The following is a 26,393-nucleotide window of genomic DNA, read 5'->3' as shown; positions in this document are numbered from 1 at the left end:
GCCAGGTTTTACGTTCTTGGCTTGGTACTACAGAATGTTGTTGGGAAAGTCTGTCATTTGTAACAATGGCTGGAAGGGATGTGGCTTAGCTTTCAGGTAGGTTAAAAAAAGAAGTGGTTTTCTTTAGGATGGTCTTCTGTGGGCCCACGAGCCTCATTTTTAAGGACTGTGACGAGGAGAATACGAATCAAAATAATGAATATTACTGGTAAGTAATCGAGGCATTACTTTGAAAGGAGGACTCTTCGCTACCCACACCGGAAAATGACACCCCTCATATGCATGCCCTGGCAGCCTGCAACTGCTCTAGCGATGCTGCTTTCACCTGCACCATACGTCTTGCCACATCAGCACTTGCATAGGCCTTTATGCAGGTGTAATCCTGAGTCAATTGCATCTATTGTTTTATTTTTTAGTTCGTGTGATTCCCTGTGCTATTGTGTTATTTTTGAACACAAGAAAACTGATTTAAGTAGAAAATGCAATGTAGAGGATCAATCGATACAGCGAGCAGTTAGTTGTCTTGGATGATTTTTGTATCCTACTACCTACCTGGAGCACACTGTACAGGCAGGGGACAGCCTAATACACCAGACAGGTGTCTTGTGTGACTTTTTAACCAAAGTGCATGTTGGGTGCAAACAAATGAGGCAGAAAACAGTTATTAACCTTTCATCTATACCTGTAGATTTCCGGTTCAATAAAACACAATAGAGGTGGGTGTTGCAAGTTTATCCATCGACTGCCTACATGTCCTCCTGTCGGATCTAGTGTTGGTGTAGTGTTTGGACTTTTCTTCTTCCACCAGGTTCAGCAGTGCTGCACTGCCTATGTCATTCATTGCTTGGCCTGTCCAACTGCACCTTTGCTCTCCTCCACAAACCAGAACCCTGATATTACATTACATTATATTGTCCATGGTCCCCTCCTTGCAGCGAAGCATGTTCATGGTCTATGCTTGGCACTTCAGCATCATTTCCATTAACGATTCAAGGATCCGCGAATCCTCTGCAGCCATCAGCCAGCCTGTCCACCTCTGGCCAGGGCGCTGACGTCATACTGGCTTCATGCATCTCCCTTGCATGTAACCCAATATGAGAATGTCAGTGACAATTCAACTTTAAATACCTCTCTGTGTGTTGTAAAAGGGTAAAACACGATGGTTTCAGTGAGATAAATACTGATTCAGCGTGTACCCCTCATTTTTCCCTATAAAACTTGGAGTTCTAAAGTATTTAAAAGGGCGAGTAATCACAACGCCTGGTAAATAACTCACCCCAAGTATCTGCATTTACTCCTGCGGTAAAAGCCAACCCATATTCCAACACACTTGGAATCAGGGCTTCATGGATGTGTACATACCCGGCACCTCAAAGAGCTATACTGGCTCCCATTCATCAAATATGTAGGATGTTAGATTTGGTTAGGAAACACGCTGTATTAGACATTTGTTAAGGTTAGCCCATCATACCTGTCTAAATTGCTGTAAATCTAATGTCTGAATTTAGCATTTAATAATGATGTAAATAATGTTATTTTAATCAATTTTTAATTTGTTTTCATATTTTAATAAATATGGCCGTGGGGTCGCGAGACCCCCTGCCTTCCAAAGAATTCTGTTGCTTGACTGACAATATTTTGCATGTTAAGGCGGGGGGTGGCCAGCAGTCCCAGACCATGAGGAAAGGGGGGGGCGCTCGGCCCCCACGCACACATGGCTGGACCCGGCCCCCCCCTCACCCGCCCTGATTAGTTCCTGGGCTCCACCGTTGACCCGGAAGCCATTTTACACTTCCAGGTCAAGGGGGCGGGACCCTTGGCAAAGGGGGGGTTTAAGAGCCTGGGGAGCGCGGGAAGCATCCTCTTTGTGTCCGCGATTCCCAAGCTCGCTCCTCGCCCCGCTGTAGAGCTTGTAATTTTCCCCACCCTCCATCCCTGTTAACAGAGTTCAGGTAAAGGACATTGGTAGGTATCCTTTTAGACTATTTCCAATGCTGTAATGATAGCTTTGTTTTCTTCCTTAGGCCTTTTTCCCGCGTACAGTCAATGTTAATATTAATCTGCTTCCTCGGTTGTGTTGTTGCTCATGCATTAATCATTTTTTCCTTAGGCCTTTTTTCCCTTCATAATTTATAATTGATGTATTTATTAAATGGGTCATGCGGTAAGGTCATAATCGGTGAGCAGCAATTTAAGGTCCTTAGGGGGCGGCACCATTAACGAATGGGGCTGCCCAGGTGGAGGGGCCAATGGTCTCTCCTAGAACTTCAGGGGCAGGATATCAGCTTGCTTGGAAGGGTGTGGGAGAGGGAGTCACGCTTTTCTCGGGCTGGTAGCCACCCCGCACATACACTATGACGTCAGCAAATGGGGCGAGTGTAAGGGCCCTCCTTTTTGGTTAAATGGAGTTCATGGAGCGTGCGAGAGCAACCAGGAGAGGGACGAACTCTCCCGGTAGCAGGGCCCTTGTGGCGCATGCGCACTCAGACGTGAGGTCGTAGCTGGGTAAAGGATCTGACACCGGTTAAGGACCTTGCCATAGGACCAGGAATTATTAGAATGCAAAATTGATATGTAGGATGTTAGATTCGGTTAGGTAACATGCTGTAGTAGACATTTGTTAAGGTTAGCCCATCATACCTGTCTAACTTGCTGTAAATCTAATGTCTGAATTTTGCATTTAATAATTATGTAAATAATGTTCTTTTAATCAATTTCTAATTATTTTCATATTTTAATAAATACGGCTGGGGGTCGCGAGACTCCCTGCCTTCCAAAGAATTCTGTTGCTTGACTAATAAGTTTTGTTAACTATATTTTGCATGTTAAGGCAGGGGGTGGCCGGCAGTCCCAGACCATGTGAGCACACTTAAAACTCCTGAGACACACATAAAATGTCTCTCACAACGTTTGCCCACAATCGCATTAACTTCCTCAAACCTACCAAACACCTCCGCTCAGCCTCACTCCTATTCATACACAACCCACACATGTAGAAACAGATCCAGCAGTCATGCCTTTTATCTCACTCCTAAAGCCTAGAATGACCTGCCCCTGCACATCAGAGCTGCCTCCTCAGTTAATGGACTACTAAAAAAACTGAAGACCTGGCCTTTCATGTAACCACAACCCTGGCTGGGCCCATCCAGCTCCTGCTTCAGCACCAGGATATCCTCCTGTGTGAGTTGTGCACTACGCAAGTACGCAAAACATAAAATACATCAGCATGCGTAGCGTCCACCATATGAGTTCACTAGTGAGAGTGTAACCACTCCCCACTCACTTTCCCGTTCCCTCCTTCCTTCCAACAGTTGGTTTGCTTTCACATCAGGCATCCTGCGGAATAGAAGAAATGGGAGTGACTGGGGGAGCAACAGCACAATATAAAATGATGGACGGAGTGTTCAAACTTTTCAAACAATTACCCCAGACAGAGATCTGGATTTAATCCTTTGTTAATTTGCTCGCCACGCCAACTCCGTTTGGACGGAGCTATATCATGCCAATCAGTCTTGGCTCTGCTTCCCATAGGAACAGTTCTGCCTGAACTGCCAAGTCAGGTTGTCTCTGGACCGGAAACAAGCATCCTGAGACCGGTTTCAGGGTATCATCTCTTATCAGCCATGCTAGTTTGAATCCAATGGCGGTCCATGCAAAATAGAACGACTGGGGGAGTCCAAATCAGAGGACAGAAGGTGGTTGGAGAGAGGACACGCTAGGACTGACGACTGTCCTTGCAGGCAACTGTTCTTCTCAAAAGGCGGTCACTTTGCAATGGGGTTTGAATGCATTCCAAGTAACGTAATTGGCTGCGGCTCACTCAAAATTCTTTTCCATGATCAGCGTAAGAAACAATTTGGAATTATTCAGACACCTACGTAAATTAATGCTGATAAGTTGAAGTGCTAATTCGGCTTTCAAGCCCTTCACTGGTAATGAATTGAAGCCATTACAGGCTCTTGGCAACCTTGAGAATTGTAGCAATGCATTTAAATGAAAAGACATCAATAGGGATGAACTCCGCAGTGTTGCACACAGAGGAGACTTTTGAAAATATTCTGTTGCAGCTGCCGTTCAATAGCAGAGGCTGGGATCGAGGTCTGCAAGGAGACACTGGGCCACATGTATCAAAATCCATTTTGCATTCCTTAAATAGTGAATATTAGGTAATTGCCATTTAAGGAATGCAAAATGGTATGTAAGAAAATAGCGATTACCAAATAGCGATCCCTCAAGATACGCAATTGCAATTAGGTAATCACAATTAAGTATTAGTACTCCATTCATTCCCATGGGACTATAGGGATATACGTGTGAAAGGTTTTTCATCAGCTAATTTGTGATTACCTAATTGATAATTGCAAATAAGGTCATTAAAGAGCAAAAGTGCCTGACCGGCTATGGCCCCCCTTAAAGCACCCCCCATGAATGTGCCCATGTAAAGCGCACACATGCTCTACGGTCCTTTGTGTGCTACATGGCACTTTCAAAAATTGCACATGGTTACCATCAACTTGGAGTCGATGGTAGTAGCATTTCCTAAAGAAACAGTTTGCATTTAGAAAATGCTTGGTACATGTGTTTACAGAATGTCAAATTGCTATCCCCTATTTGCATTCGCTATTTTAGGTAATCACAAACAATCCAGATTTGTTTTTATCACACATAGTTAAAGAAGCTAATATACATGATATACATGATAGATAAGATATATGAATTATATTGATGTAATAGTCAATCATACCTACACTTTATAATATATGATCCAACATAATGTACACACATACAATGTTATCTTTTTCATTCTGCTTTTATGTTTATATCTACTTTTTTAGTCAAAATTGTCAATAACGTTTTTTTAAAAGAAAAAAACATGCTTAGTTGTAATTTACAATGTTATAGAACAGGGGTTGGCCCAATTTAGTCGAAGGACCTGGGTATTCGATAATATAGAAAACAGTTGGTCCTCGACGAAGATTCACCATATAGAACAATTATTGCATTTGGTTAAGTACATTTTTAGTCAACCCAAGAGTAAATCTGTACTATTGGTTAGATAGGTATACTAGCCCACATTGTCAAAATATTATACAAAAAGCACCAAAAACCTTGGGATTTGAAATGAATCCAATCGGATTATCTTATTTAATATACAATTCGAAAAAGGAAAGAATTTAGCAAATCTGTATACAAATATTTACATTAACAATAAACAAAAGTGTATTTCTATGATAAAAGAGAGGCGTGCACAGAGAAAGGTCAAAGTGTGTGCTCAAGTGATTGATCAAGGAGATCAAAGAAACAAAGTGCAGATTATTTATATACAAAAAATTGAGCCTGCCCTAGAGAACGCTTGCAAAAAATGTAATTCTTTTTTACTAGCTTGTAGTTATTCAAACTCCGTTATTCTTGGTTTGCACAGTTGGCAATGGGATTTGAGAGGGAAGGAGATGGGGAGAGGGGGCAGAGACTAATAGGTGCAGGCTCCCACAGGGAAATGTCGACGTTTCGACCCAACCATAAAACGGGTAGTTCAAATCCTCAACACAGGGTCTTCATCAGGAAGGGATATGGGGAGGGGCGCAAAAAGTCTTTCAGAGTGCCCGCAGGTTAAAAACCATTGTCATTGGGCACCCTTCTGTAGTGTATCAACACACGTGCGACGTTTTGTCCGCACTCAAAAAAATTTTTTAGCACAGATTGACACCACCACTGAGTTCGGGGATGCTTTCCAATGAAAAAATTAAGTTGAATTGCTAATTTTGCTGTCCAAAGCACGGAGGAATTAATCTTCTCACAAACGTGCTGCCCGACTAGCCAGCTCGTCTTCGCGTTATGGAATGCGGAAATAATCTGCACGATTGGATTCATTTCAAATCCCAAGGTTTTTGGTGCTTTTTGTATAATATTTTGACAATGTGGGCTAATATACCTATCTAACCAATAGTACAGATTTACTCTTGAGTTGACTAAAAATTTACTTAACCAAATGCAATAATTGTTCTATATGGTGAATCTTCGTCGAGGACCAACTGTTTTCTATATAGTTGTAATTTACAGACATAGGCATGTTAATCTTTCTGTGAATATCGATATGTGTTGTGATATCTGATTGGATAATAGTAGGAACATGACTACGCACCCCTTAAGGGTCGGCTTGTTCCGGCAGTGTCAGATGGGCCAGTATGACAGGGCAATGTGTGGGCCGGTTTTGTGTCTATGTTTGAGCTAGGTTTGTGGTGAGGTAGACTGGTTTTGTGGGGTGGCGCTCTAATTATCTCTAAATAAAGACTAAGGGGCTGATTCCGATGTTGGGCGGTTGCACTGTATCGGTCGGTAACCACCCGACCATAGCCATTTCATTATGACAGCTTGTGGGTTGGGTGGAGAAGGCCAGCAGCACAAGCTGTCAAAGTGAAATGAATGTTTATAAACATCCTTGAACCATGTGGTAGGCACCATGCTGTGCCTGCCACATAGTGCATGGATCCCCCCTGGCCCGTAAGCAGAGGGACAGAGGGTAAGGGGGTCCTGCCAGTGGTCCCTAAAATCACTTTGTGACTGCCTTTCAATGTCGGAAAGGCCAACATGGAATGGCTGATGGAAGATGACATCATAATCCCGACGGCGAAGCTGTCGTCATTAGGGATTATGCAGTCTTTCCGACATACCATCAGAACCACGTTGTAATCCCACCTCAGGTTTAACTCTGACCGGGACTCTACAAATGTGGACACTGCAAAGCATGTCGGACAACTATTCCCACTAAGAACTTCATCTATAAATAACACATGATTGTTCTGGATTCTTTTACTAACTGTAATTCTATGAACGTAATCTATGGAATCATCTGCCCATGTGGACTATGTGGGCCAAACGCAGCAGAAGATCAAGGCCCGAATACTTCAACATCAAAGCAGGATTCGCTGCACAGTCCAAGGGGTACCTGTAGTGGAACATTGCACAATGAAGGGACACAATCCAGACCAGCTATAGTGGTTGGTATTAGAAAAAGCTACACTGGGTCCGAGAGGGGGCAACATTGCCTCCATCCTGTAAAAATGAGAATCAAAATGAATGGTCCGTTTGGATACCATTGCAAATGGACTCAACGAGTTGGATCCTAGCCATGCGTAATTATTGTGCCTCACTACTGAATAACCAGATTGACGGCTATGTTGCACGCATACATACTCCTCTTACAAACACGTTGATTGCAACTTGTCAGTTACTCTGCAAATGTTCTTCTAGGTTGAAAACCCTACCACAAGATGTGTAGGATCTTAGGTATCCAATGTCTACGATGCTTTACTTGCACAGCAATCAATACATATACCATTGGGCTGGGTGCCATGTAATTAAATTAATCAAGTGTATCTAGCAATCATGTATAGAAACTACCTGTGGCAGTAATGTATCAACGTCTTCCAACCACTGAATAATAATGCATTATGTATCTTTCGTATCCTTTTATCGTTATGATGGATCTTCCATTAAGAACAATAATTCAGTGTGAATGTTTCAACCATGTAGAATTCGTGCGAAACTATGCCAAATAGACTACAATGTATAGCTAGCCGTCCATCTGCCAGAACACGTGGTGTGACATGCATGGAATTTATAATTTTTTTTATTTGATCAAGCCATTCCAATCGTGATACTAGATCTGTGATTAAACCATGAAATCATGCAGTAAATGCCGGTTCTAGTGACGGCAGCTTGAGCTTTCGGTAGCTATACCCGACAGGATATGTTGTACATAATGTTCATTTTCTTCCGTCTCACTGTGTTTTTAAATTTGATTATTTTGTGCGACATGACTATTTGAATTGTAACCATAAGATTTCTGTGACACAATGTTTCATTTGACACGGATGCTTTAAGCTTGCATCCTCTAAAAAACATGGAGCACAAGATAGCCAAGTCTGTCTTCCCTCCTCTCGAGTAGGCATGGGCGGAAAATCCGTTCCGCTCGCGGATTTTGCGGATTTTCGGGAAATCCGCAATCCGCGAGATTTGCGAATCTCCCGCAAAATCCGCAAATCCGCGAGCAGCGGATTTTGCTCGCACTGCTCGCACTGTTCGCGTGAGTTCGCGTGAGTTTGCGCCTCGCGAATAAGTGCAAAATTGCAGAAATACGATCTTAGCAAAACTGAAAGTAACTACTTACCAGGTTCAAAAGTTCAGGCTCATCATTAGTAGCCATTTCCTGTAGTGCTTCCTGAGGGGCCCCTCCAGAGTTCAGTTGCCAGTTGAAACTATTATGTGACCCTGCTCTGAACCTCAGAATAGTTACACATATGCCACAAAGGTCCTGAATTACAGCTAAGGGAGCTGGAAGCCAGGCTGGAAGTTAAAATCCATTAATCAGCCCCTAATTCATTATTGTCAGTTGGGGCAGGGCAGGTGTTGTAACTAATTTTGCAACAATGAAAGCACTTAGCAAGTGCAAAAGATCACTAATCAGGGCGCACTAAGGAAGCAGGTGCCAGCTAAAAAAATATTCTGTGACACATTAATCAGCCCCAAATTAATTCAGGTCACTTGAGGCAGGGAAGGTGTGCTTTGCTTTGCCGAAAATAATGTACACTGGACAACCAGAGGGTGTGGTGATGAAACAGAGGGTGGCATGGGTGGGCCAGAGGGTGGCATGAGTAGTCAGAGAGTGGCAGTGGTGACAGAGAGTGGCAGTGATGAAGAAGAGTGTCCCAAACAGGCTGGACACGTAGAAACAACAAGTTCGCCAAACTTGCGACCCGACAGGTAAGTTCGCAATTTGCGAAAGTGTACAAAACCCTCGCGAACTGGCAGAAACACGGGCGAACACAAAAAAAAAAAATCCGCAAATTCGCGGGAATTCGCGGATTTTGCGTATTGCGAATCCGCAAATCCGCAAAATTCGCGAACGCGAGATCCGCAAAATTCGCCCATGCTTACTCTCGAGTCAGGCACCTATTGCACCGGCATCTAGCGTCTTTGTATCTCTGGGCATCACGCTGCTCACGGACTAAACCGCGGCCTTATTTAAATAAGAATTCACGCCGTCTCGGCATCTTTGCCCCAATATGTGGAGAACTTCCAATGAGTAGCGATGAGTAATACCACTCATGCGAGTTCAACAGCCGTTTTCCCTTCAAGTAATATGCCCTATGCGTAACAGTATTTCAAGGTCCAAAGATGACTGATGTCTGCTTTAGTTTGCAGATTAAGCACCGTTATATTTATCGCCCCCTACAAGATCAAACAGGGTAACGTGGTGAGTAGTGGCGATCTTGCTTTTAACGCGGAAGGCTCCCCTCTAAGGTATTGATTTTTTCTTAGTTGTAGAGGACGCATTTGTGGTTACGTCTACCTCCCCTCCGTTTTTTTTAGAAAAACGGGGCATATTATCAAGGGGGTTTATCTTTGCTTTTTTGACTTTAAAAGCCAAGAAAGCGGAGATAAAATTATCTCCCTATTACCTAGCTGTCGCTAACACCAGTTAGCGACAGCTAGTAGGAGATAGCGACCATCTTGGGCCCCACTTTGCATGTCAGTGATATTTATCACTAATGACATTCAAAGTGGGCGTGCCAAGATGTTAGCGACTGAAAACAGTTGCTAACATCGCTATCTCCTATTACCAACTTTTGGAGATATTCGCGCTAAGCGCGAATATCTCCAAAAGCTAACACCTGCCCTGAGCAGTTCTTAGCTATGTTATCCAATGGGAGGTGGATAACATGGCTAAGAGCATTAGCTCGGTAATGCATGAATATCGCGGACTTTTCAGCGATATTCATTCATTTGCGGCGATTTTTATCGCATTTGCGATAAACCTTGGTAATACCAAGGTTTATTTGCGGTAAAAATGGCCGCAGCTCAGCGGTACATTTTTGTCTCTAACTAAGCAATAGCGATAATTATCGCTATTGCTTGGTAATATGCCCCAAAGTTTTTAACAGAAATACTGACATTTAATCCTCCGAATTGTGTTTAGTTCAGTGATTTGGTTCTCCTTATTATTTATGACCTTAGATTAACCTGTGTGAGACAACCAGGTTTTCCAGTTTTCAACAAATACAATATGATTGAATGATTATGGAGTATGAGCAGTATGAATAAATACGACTGCCATGGACTGGACTAAATGAGATTTGACTCATCGATTGAGTAAGAGATGAATTAGTTACCATTATATTATTAGATCAACCCTAGCATTTAAGTTTACTGACAGACACCTTACTATTGCTGGTGTGCTCCACTCTCTCCCGCTCGCATCTTTTTGGAGCCTTTGGGCCCGCCGGCCTCACATGATTTTTCTTGGGAGGCTCTTCTTCACTTACGTCACAGTAATTATAGAGATCGGTGCATTCACTGTCACTATTCTTCTAGATAGCAATCAACAATGGTAAATCATTCTTTCATTTTATTCTTAGGTGCCTCATCCCATTCACGCTCACTTCAGTCCTGAGGAAGACCCCTGTAGTAAGGCTCACAAGGACCTACACTCATTCAGGGGTCGAAACGTCAACACTTCATTGACGCCAGTATTATCAACAGTACTTGTTTTACTGTGATTTGTTGTCTTACATGGCTATGTATTATACTGTATGGATTATTTGATTTGTTATGGTTTTCTGGCTTTTAAGGTTATGCCAAATGAACAGTAAAATTGTCACATGCACTATTCTCTAACTTCACCTACCTCACTACCTTCACTCAAGTCACCTACTCTTCCCCAAACCCTGTTCTACCTTCTAGTTGGGCACTCGAATAAAGGGTTGTTTAAAAAAAAAAATTCTAATTGTAATATGTGTTCAGTGTGATTAAATAACACTGCAGCAAAAAGACATTTATCTCTCAATTTTTGTTTGTACGTAAATGCATGGTTTTTATTTACACTATTTGATGTAATAATACTGGGACCACCCCTTATTATACTGCCTTACTCCCAGGTCCCAGTGATTTTGTGTTTACCTGTTTGTATAACAATAACTCTGACCGCCATCTTCATAATATGGCGGCTGGACTATAAACGTACCATGTCGGGCCAATAGAGACAGTAGCAAGCAGCCCTGTCTGGCTGTGGATGCTGCTATCTCATCTCTTGCTGCGTGGAAGGACCAATCGCAGTGTGTAGGTAGACGAGCATGGATTTGTCAATTGGTCAATCTTTTTGATGGCAAAGGAACATTGTGAATTTCACTGCTGCAATTCTTTAATATTACCATTCACATTGCCTGCAGCATGCACAAATATGTGTGATTCCCCATCCATCAGAGACCACCTGGACAGCACGACTTAAAACATCCAGCGCTCCTTGAGTCACAAATATGAGTCACTGTGTTTTATACTACTCATCTCCTAAATGTGGGACGCTTTAAATGTAGTGCCCGGCCTATTTTATGGCTTTGTATAACTCACCCCTTAATGAAAAGCTGACATCATATCTGCTGAGCTGATAGACCTCTAGAACACCCCTACCAAGCACAAAATTGAAACTCTCAGGGCTGTTATACATGTTAGTGAGCACGTCAGCTGAAAATAAAATGAAGAGATAGTACAATCAATTTACAAGATTTCAGAGTCACTCCAACTCAGTCCACCTCAAAGCTGAACATTCCCCTTGGAACTGGCACTGTCACCAAATTGCACAATGCTAATGTCCTACTCTGTGGCTTCCCTCAGCTCAAATTGAACTCCACCTGAAAGGAATGGGTCAAAGCCATTGTCCTAGCCACCGGTCTTAAATCATAGGGCTCTCTCTTTCCCACAGCAGCCACACTCTAGTGGATGAAGTTCCCAAACTAGCATTGCCTACACCTGCTGCTACTGCCATTGACAATGTGGCAATACACTGATGATGTTTGCTTAAGTCGTAGAGATCTGGCATGCTGTTAGTTGACTGTGTCTGCCTCAAAACTATGAGCCAGATTCACAGAATGAACTTAAGACTCAATCCTAAACTTACTACTATTTTGGTATTCACAGAATGCACTTACCACTTTTGGCATTCACAGAATGAACTTAATACTTTTGGTATTCACAGAAGTTAGGATTTTGTCTTAAGTTAGTCTTAAGACAGACTTAAGACAAAATCTTAACTTAAGTCTGTCTTAAGTTTGTCTTAAGTCTGTCTTAAGTTTGTCTTAAGACAAACTTAAGACAAAATCCTAACTTCTGTGAATACCAAAAGTAGTACGTTCATTCTGTGAATACCAAAAGTAGTAAGTGCATTCTGTGAATACCAAAATAGTAGTAAATTTACGATTGAGGCTTAAGTTCATTCTGTGAATCGGGCCCATTAAGTCCATCATTTGCTTTACATCATAAATACATTTATAAATAGCAGACAAGGTTTGAGCTGAGGTCACAAGAGCACAGGAGATGACTGATGAGGGACACAATGTCAAGTGTGGGTTGGACCGGGGGTAGGGAGACTTTATTTTTGCTTCTAATATGCTCCAAGGTTACATCATTGGCTCAGTCGGCCGGGCCATTGCTGTACTGTACGCCCAGTTGTGAATAAGTCTAAGAGTACTCAACCTGCAAATACTTAATAAAAAGATGTTATACAAAAAATAATAATAAATAAACAGGTACTGGTATATATAGCCACACTTCAAGTCTACAATGAGAAGATTCCACACTTCAAGTCCACAATGGGAAGATTTTGTTAAGAACAAGTATGGCTAGAAATGGCCAGATAGCTAGAAAACTAGTTGGTTGCTCACCTACTTGGCTTCTCAGTAATTTTACTGGATTTTACAGTTCGTTTTATGCTTGCACCAAACATCTACTTCACCTAGGTTTGCAGTATGTCACCACATCCAGAAATAATATATTTAGACTATACTTCATAAGGATACTTTTGCTATACTGTCTGGTGTCCTTTCATGTGTTTCTGTTTTACATATAATGCTTGCTTAGTGTCATTAATGTTTTGTATCAAAAATGATTACATTCTACTTTGCAGAACTGTACTTTCCTAAAGTTAGCCAAACAAGGCCCAAAGTAGGCCTGACTCCATTTTGAAATTTAACATGGCTGTGCTTTCATTTCTTCTCTCAACACGCCACAAAATGCGCAAAAATGAAATGCCTTGCAGTGATGTGTTGTTCTTGGTGAGCTCCAGAGGAAGCTTTCCTTTTAAATATAATTGTTCAAAGTCCTTCCTGACTGTACCTCAGTAGGCCTATAGATTTCATAAGTCTGCCATTGTTTTGTGTGTAAGAAGATTTTTACTGTGACATTTGATGGCATTAGGTCAAGAGGGGAATACAATTATTATTTATCGGCTAGTGTTCTTTATTGTTGCATTGTGTTCAGAATTATGGTTTGCCAAGCCTGTGTAACATTTTGGTCACCTCCTGGTTAATTTTTGATTTTTATTGTGTATTATCCGACAATAGAGTGCTCAACCTGGAGAAGAGCCAGACTTGCTGTGTGAATTGGTTCATGATTTGCATTGCCTGTCTCAGAGAGCTTTTCTCTTAATCTTGGGGATGCTGCATTTTGATTGAGCTCTATGCAAATTTCCTTTTTGCCAATGAATGAGTAACTGCATTTTTCCTTCTGTAATGATTTCTGAACTGTTAATAAAGCTTCACATTTTTTACCAATTAAGGCTTTTTAAAATGATTTGCTACTTGCTTTATTGTCCATTTGTACCTTGTTAGGTGCATGTTACCTCTTATATTGCCGAGGATAACACCACCCGGATACTGCTTAGGTATTTTATCTTGACTGCTTATATTATCAAAGATATCGTCAACAAGATCATTAACGCAAGTGTTCTTTCCACTAGAGGGTGATAGCCTCATGTTGCTGATTGAAGAAGGCATACTCCACTGGGTTTAATTCCCAGGTGCTATTTGCTTGGAGGGTGCATATTACACTGGGTTAAAGGATCATGCGTTATTTGGGTGGATCGTATTTAGTCCAATGGGTAAAAGGACTGTGTGTGTACACAACTGTGCTGAAGGCCAATTTGTTATTTTCACTGACGGTGCACATTTCAATGGGTTGAATGCCGGTGTGCTGTTTGCATGGAGGGTACACACTCCAATATGAACCTAGTAGTGCATACTACTCTGGGTTGAAAGCCTATGTGCTCTTTGAGTAGAGTGTAGATACTCCAGTGGGCACTTCTCCTGTGTGCTATTTGCATGGAAAGAACTGATTCTACTGGTGTGATTTCCATGCATTTGAGATGTCATCAGTAATGTCATAAATAAAGTCATAGAACATGTCATCAGTGATGTAAGATGTGAGATCATCAGCTGTTCATGGCGGGAGCGCTAGTTATAGCTATCTCTGCTTACTATGACTGCATTTATTTCTGTTTTTTTAGTTCAAAATGTTAATGTTGTCACTGACAAACTCACTTAACTATAACATTACTTTAACCTTTGGTTTTTTTCAGTGAATTTCTAAGGTTTAAAAAAAAACATTTTCTTGACACTTGACACTTGACAACGTTTGGTTTGTTCAATGAATATCTAGTTTTTTAGCATAAAGTAACATTTTTTACCATACATAAAGCCAACCCCGCTGCGCATTGGACTTTTGCCGTGCACAGCAGGGAATTGGCAACAGGGCCTGGCCTGCAGCTAGGCCCTGTTCCAACCCACCGGAAGGCAGCTGACCACCCCCTCAGCAGGCAGCCAAACTCACACTGCGCACAGCCTTTCATTGCACACGGTGTAGGGTTGGCCACAGGGCCTGACTTGCAGCTAGAACCAAAGGCAACAAACCCCACACCATGCACACCCTTTGCACATGCAAGGTGTACTGTTAGACACATGGCCAGTGCTGCAACGATGCCCTGATTTCAACTCCCCGAGGCAGCCAGCCCCACGGTGCACAAAGCAAACCCCACACTGCACAAAGCTTTTGGCCGAGGGTTGATCACAGAGCTTGGCCTGCTGCCACACCCTGTGGCCTAACCCCCAGCAGGCTGCCAACCCCACATCATGCATAGCCTTTGCTGTGCACAGCATAGTGTTTGAACTTCGGGCCCGGGGACCCTACTCAGAGGGCCAAAAATAATAAAAAAGGGGAAAGGGCTTCTTGGCCCCTTCTCTGAGCTTCGGCCCCAGGGATCCCATTTTGCAAGGTCATATCAATAGAAAAGGTTTGCCGGGCCATGTGGCACCCCCTCCCCGAGACTCATTAGGCCCTGGGGTCACCATCACCAAGGGTTTTAAATATTTCAAAGGTCAGATGGGCCACATAACCCCCTTTCAGAGCCTCATGAGGCCCAGTGGGCCTATCCCCAAGGTTTAATATTTTAAAGGGGAGGGGGGCCACATAGCCCTCCTCCTAGCCTCATTAGGCCCTGGAAACACATCCCTCATTGCCTTATTTTTTTAAAGGGAAGATGCCCATGTGACCCTTCTCCCTGAACCTAATTAAGCACTGGGGACCCATCATCCAGGGCCATTATTAAGGGGAGAGGGCAGCACTGTGGTCCTCCATGAGCCTTTAAAAGATCCTGGGGACCCCATACTCCAAGGTCGTATGTTATTTAAAGGGGAGAGGGTCCATGTGGCCCCCTCCCTGAGCCTCAGTACGCTGTGGTGGTCCCATCCACCAAGGCCTTTTTTTTAAAGGGGCTGGAATCCTGGTCTCGCCCTCTCTGAGTCTCTTTAGGCCCTAGAGACCCCATACCCGAGGGTCTTAAATATTTTAAAAAGGAGGGTGCAACTTTCTGCATTCTTCTTCCCTCTTTCAGCACTTCTCTTGCCTTTTTCTGCAGTTCTCTTGCCTCCTTCTACATCTCTGTTGCTTCTTTCTGCATTTCTCTTACCTGTTTCAGCACCCCTCATGACTGTTTTTGCACCTCTGTTGTTTCTTTATCCATTGCTCTTGTTTTTCTGCACCTCTCTTGCAGATTTCTTCGTCCCTCTTGCCTCTTTCTGCATCCCTCTTGCCTCCAGTAACTCTGTTGGTTCTTTCTGCACTGCTCTTGCTTCTTTCTGCACCTCTTGTGTCTGTTTCTTCAACTCTCTTACCACTTTCTGCACTTCTCTTTCCTCCTTCTGCACCTCTGTTGCTTCTTTCTGCAACTCTCTTGCCTCTGGCTGCAACCCCCTTGCCTCTTTCTGCACCTCTGTTGCTTCTTTCCGCACTTCTCTTGCTTCTATCTGCACCTCTCTTGCTTCTTTCACCCCATTGTGCCTCTTTCTGCACTCCTCTGTCTGCGCCCATCCTGCCTCTTTCTGTACCTGTGTTACTTCTTTCTCTACTTCTTTTGTTACTTTCTGTACCTCTCTTGCTTCTTTATTCACCCTTCCTACCTCTTTCTCTACTCCTCTCTCCATTTCTGCATCTCTGTTGCGTTAATCTGCACTTCTCTTGCCTCTTTCTCCACCCTTCTTCCTTCTTTCGGCACCTCTGTTGAACTTCTCTTTCATCTTGTGGCACCTCTGTTGCTTCTTTCTGCACTCCTCTTCTTTCTTTCTGCACCTCATTTGCCTGTTTCAGCAACTCGCATGTCACTTTCTGTACTTCTCTTGCCTTTTTCTGCACCTCTACTGCTTCTTTCTGCACTTCTATAGCCTCTTTCTGTACCACTCTTGCCTCTTTTTGCACCTCTGTTGCTTCTTTCTGTATCATTTTCCCTCTTTTTGCCCTCTTCTTCCCTCTTTGTGTACCTCTCTTGCCTCATTGTGCACCTCTCTTTCCTCTATCTCTACCCCTCCTGCCTCTTTCTGTACCTCTTGCCTCTTTCGGCACCTCTTTTGCTCCTTTCTGCACTTTCCTTGCCTCTTTCTGCATTCCTCTTACCTCCTTCTGCACCTTTGTTGCTGCTTTCTGCACTGCTCTAGCTTCTTTCTGTACCTCTCCTGAACACGCCTGTACCCTCTTGCCTCCTAATGCACCTATGTTGGTTCTTCCTGCACTGATCTTGCTTCTTTCTGCACCTCTTTTGCTTGTTCAGCAAATCTCTTGCCTCTTTCTGCACTTCTCTTGCCTTCTTCTGCACCTCTGTTGCTTCTTTCTTTACTTCTCTTGCCTCTTTCTACACCCGTCTTTCCCCTTTCTGCATCTCTGTTGCTTCTTTCTGCACCTCTCTTGCTTCTTTTTGCACCCTCTTGCTACTTTCTGCACTCTTCTTCCCTCTTTCAGCACTTCTCTTGCCTCTGTCTGTAACCCGTTCCCTTTTTCTACACCTCTCTTGCCTGTTTCTGCAATTGTCTTGCCTCTTTCTGCAGTGCTCTAGCCTCCTTCTGCACCTCTGTTGCTTCTTTCTGCACTTCCCTTGCCTATTTCTGCAACACTCTTGACTGTTTCTGCACCTCTGTTGGTTCTTTCTGCACTGATCCTGCATCTTTGTGGGCCTCTCTTGTACACTTCTGCCCCCACCTTGCCTCTTTCTGTAGCCCTCCTGCTTTCTGTACCCCTCCTGCCTCCTTAGTTCGTGCCTCTTTCTGTACCTCTGTTGCTTCTTTCTGCACCACTCTTGCTTCTTTCTGCACTCCTCTTATCTCTTTCTGTACCCTTCTCACCTCTTCCTGCACCTCTCTTGCCTCTTTCTGTTCTCCATTTCCATTTACTGCACCTCTCTTGCCTGTTTCTGCAGTTCTCTTGCCTCTTTCTGCAGTTCTCTTGTCTCTGCACCTCTGCTGGTTCTTTCTGTGCTTCTCATGCCTCATCGCAGCCACTGACGACATCAGATCCCTGCTCGACAACGGGGAAACAGTGGCCCTCATCCTCCTGGACCTCACTGCATCGTTCGACACTGTCTGCCACCGCACCCTAGTGCAGCGCCTCAGCAACATCGGAATCCAAGAGAAGGCACTGGAGTGGATCATTTTGTCCCTCGCCGGAAGAACCCAGAGAGTCCGCCTCCCCTGTTCAGATCCGAGGCCACCGAAGTCATCTGCAGGGTACCACAAGGATCATCACTCAGCCCCACCCTCCTCAACATCTACATGAGCCCCCTCGCAGCCATCGCACGCCAACACAACCTCAACATCATCTCCTATGCCGACGACACCCAGTTGATCCTCTCCCTCACCAACGACCCCACCACCGCCAGAACCAGCCTATACAAAGGGATGAAAGACGTCGCCGAGTGGATGAAGAACAGCCGTCTGAAACTGAACTCAGACAAGACGGAAGTCCTCATCCTGGGATCATCGCCCTCCGCCTGGGACGATACCGGGTGGCCCCCTGCCCTGGGCACCACTCCTGAGCCAACGGACCACGCACGTAACCTGGGCTTCATCCTATACTCCTCCCTCTCGATGACCAGACAAGTCAACGTCTCATCATCGTGCTTCAACACCCTGCGCATGCTCCGAAAGATCTTCCGATGGATCCCCACCGAAACCAGGAAGACGGTCACCCAGGCACTCATCACCAGCCGACTGGACTACGGAAACACCCTCTATGCCGGTACCACGGCCAAGCTTCAGAAAAGACTCCAATGCATCCAGAATGCCACCGCACGACTTGTCCTGGACGTCACATCTCCGGCCACCTGAGAGACCTGCACTGGCTCCCCGTCAGCAAGAGGATCACGTTCAGACTCTTCACCTCACACACAAGGCTCTCCACGACCTGGGCCCCAAGTACCTCAACAACCGCCTGACCTTCTAAACGCCCACTCGCCAGCTACGATCGACCAGCCTCGCCCTCGCCGCCGTACCATGCATCCGCTAAGCCACCGCTGGAGGAAGAACCTTCTCCTACCTGGCAGCCAAGACTTGGAACTCCATCCCCATCCACCTTCGGCTGACCCAGGACCATCTCTCCTTCAGGAAGCAACTCAAGACCTGGCTTTTCGAGCAGTAACAGACCCCTCTCCCCCAGCGCCTTGAGACCCTTCCGGGTGAGTAGCGCGCTATACAAATGTTATGATTGATTGATTGATTGATTTCTGCACCCATATTGTCAGTTTCTACACCTCTGTTGGTTCTTTCTGCACTGCTTTTGCTTCTTTCTGGACCTCTCTTCCAAATTTCTGCACCACTCATGCCTCTTTATGCACCCCTATTGCCTCCTTCTGCACCTCTTTTGGTTCTTTCTGCACTGCTCTTGCTTTTTTCTGCACCTCTTTTGTCTGTTTCTGCAACTCTCTTGCCTCTTTCTGCACTTCTCTTGCCTCCTTCTGTACCTCTGTTGCTTCTTTATGCACTTTTCTTGCCTATTTATGCACTCCTCTTGCATCTTTCTGCAGTCCCTTGCTTCTTTCTGCACCTCTGTTGCCTCTTTTTGAACTCCTGTTTCCTTGTTCTGCAACTCTCTTGCCTCTTTCTGCAGTTTTCTTGCCTCTTTCATACCTCGGTTGCTTCTTTCTGCACATCTTTTGCCTCTTTCTGCACCACTTTTGGTTCTTTTCACACTGCTCTTGCTTCTTTCTGGACCTCTCTTGCAAATGTCTGCACCCCTCATACCTCTTTCTGCACCCCTCTTGCCTGCCTCTGCACCTCTGTTGGTTCTTTCTGCACTGTTCTTGCTTCTTTCTTCACCTCTTTTGCCTGTTTATGCAACTCTCTTGCCTCTTCCTGCACTTCTCTTGCCTCCTGCACCTCTGTAGCTTTTTTCTGTACTTCTCTTGCTTCGTCTTAACCTTTCTTGCCTGTTTCTACACCCCCTTCCCTCTTCTGCACTCTCTTGCCTCTGTCTGCACCCCTGTTACCCTTTTCTGCATCTCTCCTGCCTGTTTCTGCAACTCTCCTGCCTCTTTCTGCAGTTCTCATGCCTCCTTCTGCACCTCTGTGGCTTCTTTCTGCACTTCTCTTGGCTGTTTTTGCACCTCTCTCACCTCTTTCTGCACCTCTGGTGGTTCTTTCTGCACTGCTCCTACTTCTTTCGGTACCTCTCTTGCAAAGTTTTGCACCCCTCATGCCTCTTTCTGCATCCCTCTTCCCTCCTTCTGTACATTTCTTGCCTCTGTCAACACCTCTCTTGCTTCTTTCTCTACCTCCTACGCTTCTATCTATATTTCACCTATCCTATCTCTATCTGCACCCCTCTTGCCTCTTTCTGCACCTCTGTTGGTTCTTTCTGTACTGCTCTTGCTTCTTTCTGCACCTCTCTTGCAAATGTCTGCACCCCTTTCCTCTTTCCAAACCCCTCTTCCCTCTTTCTGCACCCCTCATGCCTCTTTCTGCACCCCTCTTCCCTCTTTCTGTACATTTCTTGCCTCTGTCAACGCCCCTCTTGCTTCTTTCTCTACCTCTTTTGCTTCTTTCTACACCTCTTATCTCCTTCTGCACCCCTCTTGCCTCTTTCTGCACCTCTGTTAGTTCTTTCTGTACTGCTCTTGCTTCTTTCTGGACCTCTCTTACAAATGTCTGCACCGCTCTTACCTCTTTCTGCACCCCTCTTGCTTGCCTCTGCACCTCTGTTAGTTCTTTCTGCACTGCTCTTGCTTCTTTCTTCACCTCTTTTGCCTGTTTATGCAACTCCCTTGCCTCTTTCTGAACTTCTCTTGCCTCATGCACCTCTGTAGCTTTTTTCTGTACTTCTTGTGCTTCTTGCTGAACCTCTCTTGCCTGTTTCTACACCCCTCTTCCCTCTTCTGCACCTCTCTTGCCTCTGTCTACACCCCTGTTACATTTCTCTGCATCTCTCCTGCCTGTTTCTGCAACTCTCCTCTCTCTTTCTGCAGTTCTCATGCCTCCTTCTGCACCTCTGTGGCTTCTTTCTGCACTTCTCTTGCCTGTTTCTGCACCCCTCTCACCTCTTTCTGCACCTCTGGTGGTACTTTCTGCACTGCTCCTACTTCTTTCTGCACCTCTCTTGCAAAGTGTTGCACCCCTCATGCCTCTTTCTACACCACTCTTTCCTCTTTCTGTACATTTCTTGCCTCTGTCAACACCCCTCTTGCTTCTTTCTCTACCTCTTTTGCTTCTTTCTACACTTCTCGCATCTCTTTCTGCACCCCTCTTGCCTCTTTCTGCACCTCTGTTAGTTCTTTCTGTACTGCTCCTGCTTCTTTCTGGACCTCTCTTGCAAATGTCTGCCCCCCTCTTACCTCTTTCTGCACCCCTCTTGCCTGCCTCTGCACCTCTGTGGATTCTTTCTGCGCTGCTCTTGCTTCTTTCTTCACCTTTTTTGCCTGTTTATGCAACTCTCTTGCCTCTTTCTGCACTTCTCTTGCCTCCTGCACCTCTGTAGCTTCTTTCTGTTCTTCTCCTGCTTCTTTCTGAACCTCGCTTGCCTGTTTTTACACCCCTCTTCTGCACCTCTCTTGCCTCTGTCTGCACCCCTGTTACCTAGTCCTGCATCTCTCCTGCCTGTTTCTGCAACTCTCTTGCCTCCTTCTGCACCTCTGTGGCTTCCTTCTGCACTTCTCTTGCCTGTTTCTGCACCCCTCTCACCTCTTTCTGCACCTCTGGTGGTTCTTTCTGCACTGCTCCTACTTCTTTCTGTACCTCTCTTGCAAAGTTTTGCACCCCTCATGCCTCTTTCTGCACCCCTCTTCCCTCTTTCTATACATTTCTTGCCCTGTCAAAACCCTCTTGCTTCTTTCTCTACCTATTTTGTTCTTTCTACATTTCTCTTATCTCTTTCTGCACCCCTCTTGCCTCTTTCTGCACCTCTGTTGGTTATTTCTGTATTGCTCTTGCTTCTGCACTTTCTACACTTTTCTTATTGTATTGTATTATATTGTATATTTGTATAGCGCTTTACTGTCACCCCAAGGGCATCCTGGTGCTTGAGATCACTGTCAGCAACAGAAACAACATCTTAAACTGCCCTAGGGAACAAGTGGGTCTTCAACGCTTTTTTAAATGGTAGAAAGTCCCTTTGACCTCGTAAAAGGAGTGCCAGAGAATTCCAGAGTTTAGCCGCTGCGACACTAAACGAGCGTCCACCCATCCTCACTCTCTGGAATCTCGGTACCACCACCAGCCACGCAGAAGAAGAGCGCAGACATCGCGCGGACGAATACCATGAAAACATATTCTGCAGTGGGACCGGGCCCTGTCCGTGCAAAGCCCTGAACACCAGGCAGGCAGCTTTGTACTGAACACGTAAGTGGACCGGCAGCCAATGTAAGTCCCAAAGAGCAACGGTGGAGGAGCTGAAGTTAGGGTGAGAGAGGGCCAGCTTGGCCGCTATGTTCTGCACCCGTTGCAGCTTGCATAGCAACGTTTTAGGGGCTTCCAGAAGTAGAGCTTTGCAATAGTTTAAACGACTTAAGATGGTCCCACGCACTACTTCTGGTCTAGACTGTTCAGGTGAAAGGGGCAAAACTTTACGGAGCATGCGCAACAGCATCATGCACGTAGCCGTGGTCTTATTTACGTGTATATCCAGCTGCAAGTTGGGCCCAAAAGTAACCCCTAAATTACGTGCAGACTCGGCGTCTGACACTGTCTCAGGAAAGGTCGAGGGCCAAAAGATGTCGGGGAGTGAGCGCGGTATTTTATCAGAAGAACAGTAAAGAACCTGAAGGGAGTTAGATCGGAGCCAGTCAGCTGTAGCTGACATACAGCGGTGGAATGTTTCCAACGGGACCGAGTTATTTCTTTCCAGTGAAAAGACCAATTGGGTATCATCAGCATAATTGAATGCTGAAATACCGAATGATTTTATCAGATGGACCAGAGGGCGAAGGTAAAGGTTGAAAAGTGTGGGGCTGATGGCCGAGCCATGTGGTACCCCCTGCCCCACATTCCTCACCTCCGATCTAAATGGGGGCAGCGCCACCACCTGCCGTCGGTTGTTCAAATAAGAGACCAACCAATCCCTTGCTAGCCCAGTGACCCCGCACTCTTCCAGTCTCCTGATGAGGGTGGAGTGGCAGACCGCGTCGAACGCGGCCGACATGTCGAGCAGCACTAAGAAGGCTGCCCGACCCATGTCAACCCGTGAAGGAAGGTTGTCCAACACGGCCACCAGCGCAGATTCAGTCCCATGCGCTGGACGGAAGCCAAATTGTGCCTCATCAAACCAGGTGTTCTCTTCCAGGAAACCGGACAGGGCGCGGGTCACTAACTTCTCCATGATTTTGATAGGGAATGGCAGCAAGGAGATGGGTCTATAATTAGACAGGCAGGCAGGGCCCAATGTGGGTTTCTTTAAAAGAGGTGACACCACTGCCAGCTTCCAGCACTCGGGAACGATTGCAGTGTCAAAGGACTGGAGGCAGATGGAATGCAAGGGCTGGAAAAGTTCATCTTGGAACACCTTCCAGAATTTAGGAGGCAGTGGGTCCAAGAGGGAGTCTGATGACACAGTTAGTGCAATTTACAGAACTCCTCGTAGGACGGGCTGGGGAAGCAACAGAGCTGTGGTCGACTGGGGTAGACCACGAAGGCTTCCATGCTGGGAGAGCAACATCTCAGCTGGGGTCGACTGGGCGCAGCGTCCGGAGCTCCCAGACTGAGAGAGGGACCACCCAGCTGGGGTCGACTGGGCGCTACGTCCGGAACTCCCAGACTGAGAGAGGGACCACCCAGCTGAGGTTGACTGGGCGCAACGTCCGGAGCTCCCAGACTGAGAGAAGGACCATCCAGCTGGGGTCGACTGGGCGAGACGTCCGGAGCTCCCAAGCAGAGAGTCATGTGACTCTGCTGGGGTCGACTGGGCAAGACGTCCGGAGCTCCCAGACCAGAGGAGGACGGTGCTGGGCGCTTTAGTCCCTCCAAGATCGTGGCAATCTTCTCTTCAAAGGCACTTGCCAAAGACTCACATAAAGCCTGCGATGCGGGCACATTGTTTGCCGCGCAGGTAGGATGCGTCAGGTCGTTGACGATTTTAAACAGCGCCTGGGATTTGTTAGGGGCCTGGTTCAAGGCTGATTCCAGGTAGGCCGCTTATCAATGTCTGCACCCCTCTTTCCTCTTTCCATACCCCTCTTCCCTCTTTCTGCACCTTCCTTGCCTCTCTCCGTACCCCTTTTTCTTCTTTCTGCACATCTTATGCCTGTTTCTGCAACTCTCTTGCTTCTTTCTGAACTTCTTTTGCCTCTTTCTGTACTCAAATGAGAAGTGCAAGCTGTCAAGTTTAAAGGTCTGTGTGCTCTTGTGACTGAGGTATATGTCTACTTGCACATGTATTCTTACATGTGTTATGCATCTAAATATGGTAGCTTAAAACGCGGGTACCTTCTTCTATAGGTGGCCAAATCTTCTCCGTTCTGCTCTGTCATTCAGTTGCAGAGGCAGGCATGTCTTATGTATATAGGTGTTGTAGGGCCACTCAAATATACTATTGAATACCCATGTGCCCTGTTTTTTGAGCAGAAAGAAATGCATACAACTTTTGGTATACAAATTTACAGACAATGCTGTTTGAAACACAGGTATTCAAGTATTTTTCTGTTTATTTTTATGTAACATGTCAAAAGGTAAACGCAGAGACACACATGCATACCTTCAATAGGCATGCAAACTTTTTGAGCCTTACAACTGTGATATGGTTAGGATTGCTGTTTTACATTTTGTAGGCCTAACATTCTGAGCAGTCGATGAACAGGGAACTTTCCAGAGGAAAGTTAGGTTTAAGACTTCTTTGGAGAAGAAGTAGTGATTAGGCTACTTTGTATGAGTCTGTGGAGAGGTACAGTCAAAGTAGGCCTGTTTCTGCACCTCTGTTGCTTATTTCTGCACTTCTCTTGCTTTTTTCTCCACCTTTCTTCCTCTTTCAGGACTTCTGTGTCATCTTTCTGCATTTTTCTTGCATCTTTCTGCACCCTTTCATCTTCTTTTTGCACTTCTCTTGCTTCTTTGTGCACCTTTCTTCCTCTTTCTGTGCATGTTCTCCCTATGTAGGCATAGTTAAAAATTTGTATTTAATAAACCTTAGAAATTCACTACAAAAACCACATCTTTCAGGGATGTTATAGTTAGTAATTCACATTTAACAAACCTTAGAAATTCACTGAAAATACACAGAATTCAGGGGCATTACAGTTAGGAATTCACATTTAAAAAAACTTTAGGTAGAAAAAACCACAGGTTTCAGGAACGTTATAGTTAGGCTGACATTCTCTCGTACAAAACCAGAGAAAACTATAACACTCATCCTCACAATGCACTGCTGATGATGTCACATATTACATCACTCTTGACATGGTCAGTGACATCACTGATGAGATCACCGATAACACCGCAAATGACATCACTCATGTCATCATCCACTTAATTCCTGATGCACCTGCTCACACCCTAATGTAACCTTTCATACACTCACTCTAAAATGCAGACTACCATTTTTGAAACCATAGACACACCAATACCAGTTAGTACATAACCACTCACTGATTCATAGGTCTACAAACACATCTACTCACTCACCCATACAGTTACTCATACATGCAGTCGCTCATCAATACAGCCACTGATATATGCACTCATACACCCTTACAGACACTCACACACCGCCACTCATCCATAGAGTTACTCACATGCCTAGTCAGTCACCTAGAGTCAATCACACTTCCATTTACTCACCTATACTGTTATAGACACACCACCTCACGTATTCATACAGCTAGTAACACATACCTACTATCTTCTACAATCACTGACACATCTCACACTCACCCATATAGCCACTCTCACACTCACTCACTCACTCACTCACACATACGGTCACTTATATAATCCAACACTCACATATACTGCATTTCACATGTGCATTACTCACTAATATACAACTGAGACTTCCATACACTCACTGACACAGCCATACGCATACTCACTCAACCATACCGTCCCTCACAGACGCACTCATGAACCCATACACCCAGGGATTCACCCATTCATATATCCATGTAAGGAGTCACACAGTCCCTCATCCACCCACACAGACACTCAGGCACCCACACAGGTACTCAGACAATTAATCAATAACCCATATAGACACTCATGTACCGACTCAACAACCCATGCAGCCACTTACACACCAACTGACAGACTGATACACACATTTACACATATCAGTTACTTACCCATAAATTCACTAAGACACGTTTAATCACTCACGCATACAGTCAGTCAAGCACCCAAAAAATCATCCATACAGACAATCATACACCCAACCATTCTTTGAATACACCTAGGCGTATATATATAACATTCTTAAACTTTTTAGAAACTCTCACAGTCACTGGATAATGTCATCAGTGATGTCATTTGAGATGTCATCAGTGATGTCATTGACCATATCATGAATAATGTAATATGTGATGTCATCAGCAGTGCATTGCTGGGGCATGAGTTATAGTTAGCCCAGCTAACTATAACAGCTGAATTTCTCTGGGTTTGTACGAGTGAAGTGTCAGCCTAACTATAACGTCCCTGAAACCTTTTAAAATGGCTGCCAATTTGCACTATGATGTTTATGATCTTGTAGTCCTACCTTAATGTTTGTGATAAGTGCACTGCTATTTATGTATCGTGTCAGCAAACATTATTAACCTGTAAATAAGGAGCAGCTGC

This window comes from Lissotriton vulgaris, chromosome 1_2 (assembly GCF_964263255.1).
Source record: "Lissotriton vulgaris chromosome 1_2, aLisVul1.2, whole genome shotgun sequence".
Lineage (NCBI taxonomy): Eukaryota > Metazoa > Chordata > Amphibia > Caudata > Salamandridae > Lissotriton > Lissotriton vulgaris.
This window is presented reverse-complemented; position numbering follows the sequence as displayed.